The sequence below is a fragment of the Papaver somniferum genome, chromosome 2 (assembly GCF_003573695.1).
Source record: "Papaver somniferum cultivar HN1 chromosome 2, ASM357369v1, whole genome shotgun sequence".
Taxonomy (NCBI): domain Eukaryota; kingdom Viridiplantae; phylum Streptophyta; class Magnoliopsida; order Ranunculales; family Papaveraceae; genus Papaver; species Papaver somniferum.
Window position 1 is genome coordinate 97,231,257 of NC_039359.1, and position 9,181 is coordinate 97,240,437.

At 38.3% G+C, this 9,181-nt stretch overlaps 1 long non-coding RNA gene across 1 annotated transcript; it reads right to left on the reverse strand.

Moving 5' to 3' along the window:
- Positions 1 to 7,049: 7,049 nt before the first annotated feature.
- LOC113353745 lies at positions 7,050 to 8,661 on the reverse strand. The gene is made up of 4 exons (XR_003361504.1): positions 8,628 to 8,661; positions 8,434 to 8,499; positions 8,223 to 8,301; positions 7,050 to 7,213 (listed from the first exon to the last, which is right to left on the reverse strand). It is a non-coding gene; the product is annotated as an uncharacterized LOC113353745 (long non-coding RNA).
- Between the last annotated feature and the right edge of the window lie 520 nt (positions 8,662 to 9,181).

The window sequence follows — 9,181 nt, forward strand, 5'->3', positions numbered from 1 at the left end:
GTTGGCATGCCTTTGGCACAGTGGCGTGGCTGGCATGGTTGGAATGCATTTGGCACGGTGGCGTGATTGGCATGGTTGGCATGCCTATGGCACGGTGGCGTGGTTGGCATGCCTTTGGCACGGTGGCATGACTGGCATGCCTTTGGCAAGGTGGCGTGGCTGGCATGGCCGGTGCATACCTTTGGCACGGGCGGCTGGCAGGAGCGAAGATAATGCCAGCCAATACTAAGGGTTCTGCCGCGGAACGCAGTATGTATAAATAAAAGGTACCTAGTGAGTCTTGTATTGGCAAGGTGCCGAAATTTGTAGTGTATTTGGGACGGTTGTCGCATCCGTAAGTCTGGGTAAATTTCACGCAGGCATATTGAATGGTTCAATAAATGTGCTAGTGGAGATATTGGTGTTCACTGATCCGTTTCCTTACAGAGTGACGTCACGTCAGACCAAGGTTTTACGATTTTAACCCTAAGCTAAAAACCACCATCAACATTAAGTCCCCTGCTTAGCTCGGAACAGGGGCCTTGTTGCGAGGTAAGCATGAGATGGTGACAGACAAGGGAAAAATCGAAACGGGAAAGTCATGAAAAGATAGTCAGGAAGATCCGACTAACCTTTTTCGGGGTAAAGAGAACTCGTGACTCTGGAATTGGCGGCTTTGCGTAAATTCGGCTCGTGGTGCTGTTAGCTAGGCCGCAGAGTGGTAGAGGTGGTTGCTGGGTTGGCTTGGCAAGCCGTCGGCATTGTGTGGCTTGAAACGGAGCCGCTGGTATTGGTCGGCTTGGGAAGGAGCCGCTAGCATTGGTCGGCTTGGGATGGATCCGCTAGCATTGGCCGGCTTGGCGTGGACGCTGGCTGTTGACACCGTGAAGCTTTCCATTGCTGGACCGGTTGCCTCTTTCCATGTGTGTTTAATGTCTCCGTGGAAGATAAAAGTGTGTTCCATGTGCGTGTCCACGCTAGGGATTTGAGCTAGGAAACGCATTCCTCCTTCTAAGATTTGACCGTTTTTTCTCATATATCCTCGTTAAGGTTTTGACGAGAGATTTCATTAAGGCCGATCTTTCGGCTGCCATGTAAGCTCATCATGCCCGCTCAGCATCCGTTCTTCTCTAGGGTTTTCGTAGTATATATGCCGGTGAAACCGTATCGTCTCTCACATTTCAGGGCAAAGGTTTCTTCTTGTTGAGTCCGTTTCTTTTTCATCATGTCGAGCAGAAGTGGATCATCCTTGAGCCAGCTAGATTCTCCATTAAAGCGCGGGCATACTGGCTCTCGCGGAAACTCCCCCACCTGGATCATCTGAGTCAAAAAGATCACATCGGTACGCTTTTCATTAGCCGATAGATATTTTTGTTATTGCTGGCGAGTGAGAAAATGATTCCCTTCTGTGCAGAAATATCCAGTTGGAACATGTGTGACCACTATTGATGAGGATGACTTGATTTCCCCCTTTCCATTGGATATGATCCCGCCAAACATTGCAGGTCTGGAAAATGCCGATTTGGGCGTCTCCTGCCACGAGTATCCCCTTGCAGGTTTGTCATTCTGAATCTGCATGAAGTGTTTATATTCTAGCTACCAGAACGTTGGTGGATTTCTTGTGCGGAAGGAGTTTGTGACTCTGTACGCGAAGATATGGAAAAGTTATGGCCACATTGCTACCGGGAGCGTGGTGCAACATTGTCCGTATGCCTTGGTTTCTACAGTCAATTGTCTCTTTCCCATGGTCGCTGAAATGAAAAGTATATCCATCCGTACCGTCGTGGAACCAACTATTCAAAAGTGGGAGAACATGGTGTCTACCTGTTAATCCCTGAAATTCAATGTGAGTTGGTTGCGGCATCATCTTGACATTGTGAAGCTTGACAGAGCCGGCATTCTCGCTAATGTTGTCCCTGCTGCAAAGGCTATTTTGGAATAGGAGAAGGCTCTGGCCATGGAGTCACAGAAGGTGGAAGAGTTAATCTAGAACTTGAAGAGCAGGACCGAAAGGTATCAAAACCGGTTGAAGATGATGCTTTCGAGGAATTATAATCTGTTGGATGGGCTTTTCTGAGTTATATAGTTGGGAGATGCTCGGTTTCTCTTTCTGAGTCTCGAGCATGTATTTTTTTTTGTAACGGTTTTGGAGAAATAAGAGAATTTTATTAATTTTCTTTAATTAAAAGAAACTTGATAACTGAGGTGTGAAAGAAAGCGGAAAGATGCCTGTCTAGCCGTGCTATGATGCGGCGAGGTGTGAGGGGACGGCCAGGCGTAGTATGCCTTGAGCCACTTTCCTTTGATGATTGCTTCCAGTTTTCCTCCGTCTTCTTTAATGACCTTGTAGTACCCACTGTTGTATGCTTTCGTGACTATATAAGGCCCTTCCCATTTTGGGGAGAATTTCGGTGCGGACACGTCTTGATGGATGTGTTTGGAAATCTTTAGTACCAAATATCCTACTTGAAAAACCCGAGGTTTCACGTCTTTTTTATATGCTCTGGAAACTCTATTGTGAAAAATACTAGGACCCCCTACTATATGGGTTCAACCATATACAAGCCCCACAAAATGGATCTTACACCCTCAACTCCACACTTTCCGTTTTTGATATTTCTAGGCCCAGATTTTTTTTTTTGGGGCCTGGTTTTCAATTTTCCCGGATTGCTAACGTCATCAGGATTTTTAATAAAAGTAAAAATACCGAAATTAACCTTCCCTATTTATAGACGTTTTATACCTACCAGAAACTGAAAACCAAATCAGATTCAGCTCTTTCTTCTCTCCGCTCTCGTTCAGAAACAGAATTGGAGATTTTTCTTCAGACGAATTCGTGAGTTTTGATAGTTTCATACTGATTTTCGTTAATTTGATAGGAAGAAAACGAGAAGAAGAACAACATAAACGAGAAGAAGAAGAAAACGAATTTTCTCTCAATTCGTTGAGGTGTATTCGTCTGTTTTTCAGATCTGACGAGATAGTGAAGCTGCATTGATGAACAACAAATAGGTTTGTTCGATTTTAGCTTTTCTGTTGCTTGATTCACTAGTTTTCTCATCGATTTTTTGAATCTCGATCTTCTACTGATTACGATTTTTGTTCTGTGTCGAATTTGTTGAGTCTGAGAAGAGGAAGAAGACAGTTGGGAATACATAAATCAAAATAGGTACGAATTGTGATTTCGATTTAGTTTTCAAATTCAATTGATTTTGATTTTACCGTTTCGATCTATTTTTGTCACTTTTGATACTTACACATGTTTTTGTTGATGCTTACACATGTTTGTTTGATACTGAGAAGAGGAACAAAATAAACATTGTTTCAGAAGAAAGAAAACAACAAATCTAGGTAAGAATTTTATGTTGTTTTTGATTTCAGATCTGTTTTCAATTTTTTTTTTGAATTATTTTGTTGTTCTTTCATGTGCGATCTGTTAATTTGTTGTTTTACTTTTTGTTGATACTGAGAGAAGTATGAAGAAACAATTTTGTTTCAAAAAAACAACTTCAAATTGATTTGTATACATGCTATTTTTTTTGTTACAGTATGTGTAACTTGAGGTTACACATATATATCATGTTGTATTTTAAGCATGCTTAAAGAAGATGCAGATGTTTTTTAGTTGCAGCATGTGTAAATTTATTTTACACATATATATCCTCTTTGTATTTTTAAGCATGTGTGAGGAAGATGCAGATGTTTTTTTAGTTACAACATGTGTAATTTTAGTTTACACATATATATCCTGTTGTATTTTAAGAATGTGTAAGTTGAAGTTACATATATATGTCCTGTAACATGTTTTATTTGTAAACAATTGTATCATCTGTATCTTTTACTTATATTTAGCTTGCCGCATAGAATATACTTCTCACGAGGGGGCAACGCCCCCGAGTGAATTGCGTTCGTTTTCAAATTTTGATATTCTTATTGTGTATTTGATATTTTCAGGTTGTCATGGATGTTGTTAGTTGCGCTGCTGTTAGTTGCATTGCTGTTGTTCGCTACTTTTCTGATTTCATTACCCTGCGTGTTAATACTGATATCAAACTTGATGAGTTTAAGGAACAAGTTTGCAAGGAATGGAAGCAGTTTACTCCACTTGGTATTACTTTCTTCTTTCGAGAAAGTGGGAAAGATTTTCCGCTTGACTGTGATTTTTCTTTGCAAGCTCTTATATCTATCACAAATAGTAAACAGAAGACCAGTGTTGATATTTTCTTGCAAAATGTTCCTCGTGTGGCCTCTTCCTCTAGCTCTAGGGCAGATTCTTCTATTTCTAATGGGTCTAGTAGTACGTCTTCGTCCACAAACAATCTTACTGTTGCAATGTATTTGGAAGATAAAAGTAAGCCAGCGAAACCTTTGTTATCGGATGGTTGGCCCAAGGTTCTTGGTGATATTGGCCATGTGTTTGTTGAAGGAGTTAAGCAAGTCAGGGTTGCTTTTACCAAGTATCGTCTTCGCACTGGTTTCCAAATGATTGTAACTCACAATGAGCGTTCTAGGTTCACGGCTAAGTGTGCAGATGAAAAATGCGGCTGGAAATTCCATGCAGCTTCTATCGATGAAAGGAACGAAATGTTTCAGGTAGGTTTTCCGTGTTCTGTCATCTAATGCTTAGCATATGTTATGTTTTGTTACAGTATGTGTAACTTTGGTTTACACATGATGTTTTTGGCACCATATTGTGTTTTGGTTGAATTGTTTATATTTTGTATGAATCTCTTCAGGTCAGGTCTTATAACCCTGAGCACATTTGTGGTGCTGGTGGACGCAACTTGAACCAAACTTACTCCACCAGCTTCTCGTCTAGTTTGATTGAGGAAGAAGTTCTCAAAAATCCTCACAAGAAGCCCAAGCAAATTGCTGCTGATTTCCAGACCAACTATGGGATCAACATGGAGTACTACCAGGCATATAATGCTAGGGAAAAGGTTTATGATACGATTTATGGCGACGATGTCAAGTCCTACTCGCACTTGGTATGGTATATTGATGCTATAAGGGAAACCAACCCTGGTAGTGTGATAAAGTTTGAACGTGAAAATAAACAGTTCCAGCGGATTTTCATCGCATTTGCTTCATGCATCAAAGGGTACCGGTTTTGTCGTCCAATGGTATACTTGGATACTACTTTCCTTACTGGTACATTCAAAGGTTGCTTGATGGCATCTACTGGGATCAATGGTGGTAAAGGTATGTTTTTTCTATGTGTTTTTTTTATGAACAACTTCAGTTGACAAATAACTAACAGTTACACATGTGTAACTCTCAGTTACACATTACTTTACTCAGTGTGTAACTAAGAAAACAACATCTGTAACCTTAAGTTACATATTTGTTTTAGCATGTGTAACCTTAAGTTACATATTTGTTTTAGCATGTGTGAAACTTATTATTCTTTCGATTCTGCACAATTTTTTTTGTAGGATTTTCCCCCCTTGCTTTTGCACTAGTCGATTCTGAGACGATCGACAACTGGGAGTGGTTTTTAAGGAATTTGAAAGAAGTTGTTGGTGATGGGAGGCCAATCACCTTCCTTTCGGATCGCCATGAAGGACTCTTGCAAGGTGTTCCACTTGTTTATCCAGATGGGTTCCACAGCTTCTGATATCCCTTCTCTTGCAATTGCATACACTGCTTTAAGCATTGCTTGCTTTTCTTGCAGTTGCTCTTTCAGATGGCTATTCTCAATAGTTTGCGCTTTCAGCCAACTTTGCAGGTCGTCCTTGCTGGGTACCACGGTTGATATACCCAGCTGCTTCTCAAGCTATGAAAACTCAGCCACAAATCTAGGAGTTGGCTGCAATTAACAGATGGAGAGGTTAAAAAGAGATTGCAAAAAACAGTTGAACATTCTAAATATACATTTTTCGGTTGTATGTGTAACTTAAAGTTACATAAGCACATTTTATATGTGTAACCTATAGTTACATAAGCACATTAGATATATCTAATGTAAAGTGGATATATGTAACTAAAGGTTACACATATATCTAATGTAAAGTGGATATACATATAAAATGTGTAACTTATAGTTACATAAGCACATGATATATATACAAACAGGATATATATGTTACATAACCTATAGTTGCATTCACTTGTGTTATGTTTTGCATGTGTAACTATAAATTACACAAGCACATTTAAATGTGTAACTTATAGCTACACATGACAATTTTGATTACATCAAAGTTTTATCTAAATTACATTACCATAAATTTACAAAACCTAAACCAACTGACATATAACACTTACCGAAAACTGTGTCATGTCTGTTTTCCAAATGTAATCAGAAATCTGGTATATATCCCATCTCCCAACCCTCGGGATATCTTCCTCGTGGTTCTCAACTTTCGGGATTAATCCTGCTGGCGTGTGTTCAGCAAACAATAACTGCAACATATAAATTTTAATTAGTCGATTGAACAAAAATATCCATCACGTAACACTAAAACTGCTGGAATAGAAATTACACACAAGCTTTTTACCAGTAGGTATTGCACACAAGCCTTCACATTTGACAAACAACTAAGATTAGTATGAATCTCTTCAAACAAGTGCTCGTGTATTAAATCAGGCCACGACACCTTGAGCACCGTATCATAAGTTTCAACGATACTAAGATATTTCGCGTTCACTCCATTGGCATTTTTGTCGCCAAAAAACAATACACATCAAAGATAAAGACCTATCAGGCAAACTAGATCCTTTTCATCAACTTTCTTTCTTTTCCCACTTTTTCTCCTTTTTGCCATAAGTTGTTTTATCTTCTCTAAAATGTTTGTCTTAGTCACCGTCGTCTGATGCTTTGTAGATTTGATATCGGTGAAGTATTTGCTGTATAAAACATTGTCAGTCAAATCACTAGGACAATAGTACTTTAACAGCTTCTGACCCTTTCTGCTTCCAATCCTCTGCATGCAAAATATACCAGCCAGCTTTGCCGGTGTAGACTCTATAATCTTATCATCAGCAAACTTGAATGAACATGGTGTCTCACAATCCATGTCAAAGTAGTTCAAGAGCTTCAAGACGCTGTGTTTGTTGGTAGTTATCTGTCTTGTTGTAGTTGGTACAGTTGTATCATAGTCATCGTAATACATCATTACGAGTTCTCCGTAAGCAGCTCTCCTAAGATATCTATGAGCCCTATCAGTCAGTCCTATAGGCTTTATCACCTTTACTAAATCCTTTACTGCATTCAACGACTGCCTTAGGTTTCCTGTACACATCACACACAAAAATAGCATGAGTCAGTATGTTGTGTACTTATCAAATACACTCGTTTTTAACTACAAAATGAAAATCATGTTACAAACTATGTGTATTTTCCAAGTACACAAACTGAATCATTCTATTCTGTGTTGTGTAACCTTAACTTACATGCATATGAAGGTTTAAAGGGGTCATTTTTTTATGTCCAACTATAATTTACAAACACAATACAGTCATAGGTTATATTTTTGCATGTGTAACTTTTAGTTATCTAGGCAATTGCCAAATCAGTTATGTTATTATGCATGTGTAACTTGTAGTTACACAGTCAATTGGCAAGTCAGTGATTAGATTTTCAATGTGTATCTTATAGTTACACAGCCACTTTGCAAGTCATTGGTAACATCTTGAATGTGTAACTCACAGTTAAGATGTGTAACTACAAGTTACACAGCCACTTCTGCAAGGCTCATTTGTATGTGTAACTACAAGTTACACACTCAATATACAAACCACAACATAGTGGTGAGATTTTGAATGTGTAACTTAAAATTACACAGGCCCTTGTTTGCGTAGTTATACATTCAAAAGCATCACTTACATTAGAAACTTTTAAATTTCTTCAGTTAGTAGATTTTAACTACAAGTTACACACTCAATCCTAGACATTCTACAAGGTGTAACTTTAACTTACACATGCATATTAATGAGTAACTTTAATTTACACAACCAATTTTCTATGTGTAACTACAAGTTACACATCCTAAACACAACCAATTTTTTATGTGCAACTACTAGTTACACATCCCTAGGCAAGTCAGTGGTGACAGTCTCACTTGGTATGTGTAACTATAAGTTACACAATCAATATACAAACCACAACACAGTCAGTGGTTAAATTTTGAGTGTGTAACTTATAGTTACACATGTCCTTGTCTGTGTAATTACATATTCACAAGCATTATATGAGAAATAAACATGAGACCATGACAACAATAGTTTTCACAACTTAGTACCTGTAATTGTATCATCTTTTCTAGGGGGATTCATTTTTCCTTTCACCATTTTTATTCCAAAAGAAATTTGATTCTGAATCTGCAGTTGATGTAGTAATAAAATCAAGTTAGTTGATTGCAATTCAACTTAGAGTTTCTAGGGTTTTCAAACAGTAACATCTCAGAAATGAAATCCACTAAATCAATCAGTTATATCACATCCATGACTTACCTTTGTTTCTATTTAATCAGTTATTTCATGGATTTTATGCACAAACGATTGTTCTCCTTCTCCGATCTGTAAAATTATCAGTCAGAATGAGTTATGTTTGTTGTAATCTCATTACAAACCCTAGTTCAGAAATTTTCGACCCACGAATCAGTAACAACAGGAATCAAAACTAACAGCTTCAAATCAAAACTTACCTAGTGATTAATCGTCGGAGTATTTCATCAACAGGAATCAGTAACAACGGCGATTTAGGTTTTGAATCTGAAACTGAATCTGAAACTGTTTCTTTTGATTTTTTTTGGTTTTTGAATCTGAAACTTTTTCGATCTGTTTCTCTGATTTAGGGGTTAGCAAATGATGAATAGTTTTTGATCTCGATCTTTGTTTTGGAACAGATTTCAGGAAGATTTCTTGATTTTTTGGGTTTTTTTCTAGATTTCTTTCTGTTTCAGGTGAGTGAGATTTGTTTTCTCTCTCCTTGGAAATGAAATAATGGCGTCTGAACGAGAGAAAGGTAGGTGACGCCTCTTATATACTTGAGGCTAATTTAGTCTTTTCGCTTTTATTAAATTTATTTTTTAATTCAGGGCCTACTAATAAAACTCTTTTATCTAGGGGCCTCATATTATGGGTTATCCATGGGTTGGGCCTGAGCCTAATTTCCCGAACTCTATTTATGTACGCTTGCACATGCTCTTCCGCTCTATATATTCTGGAATCCACGGTGTCCAACTCTGCTCCCCTGGCG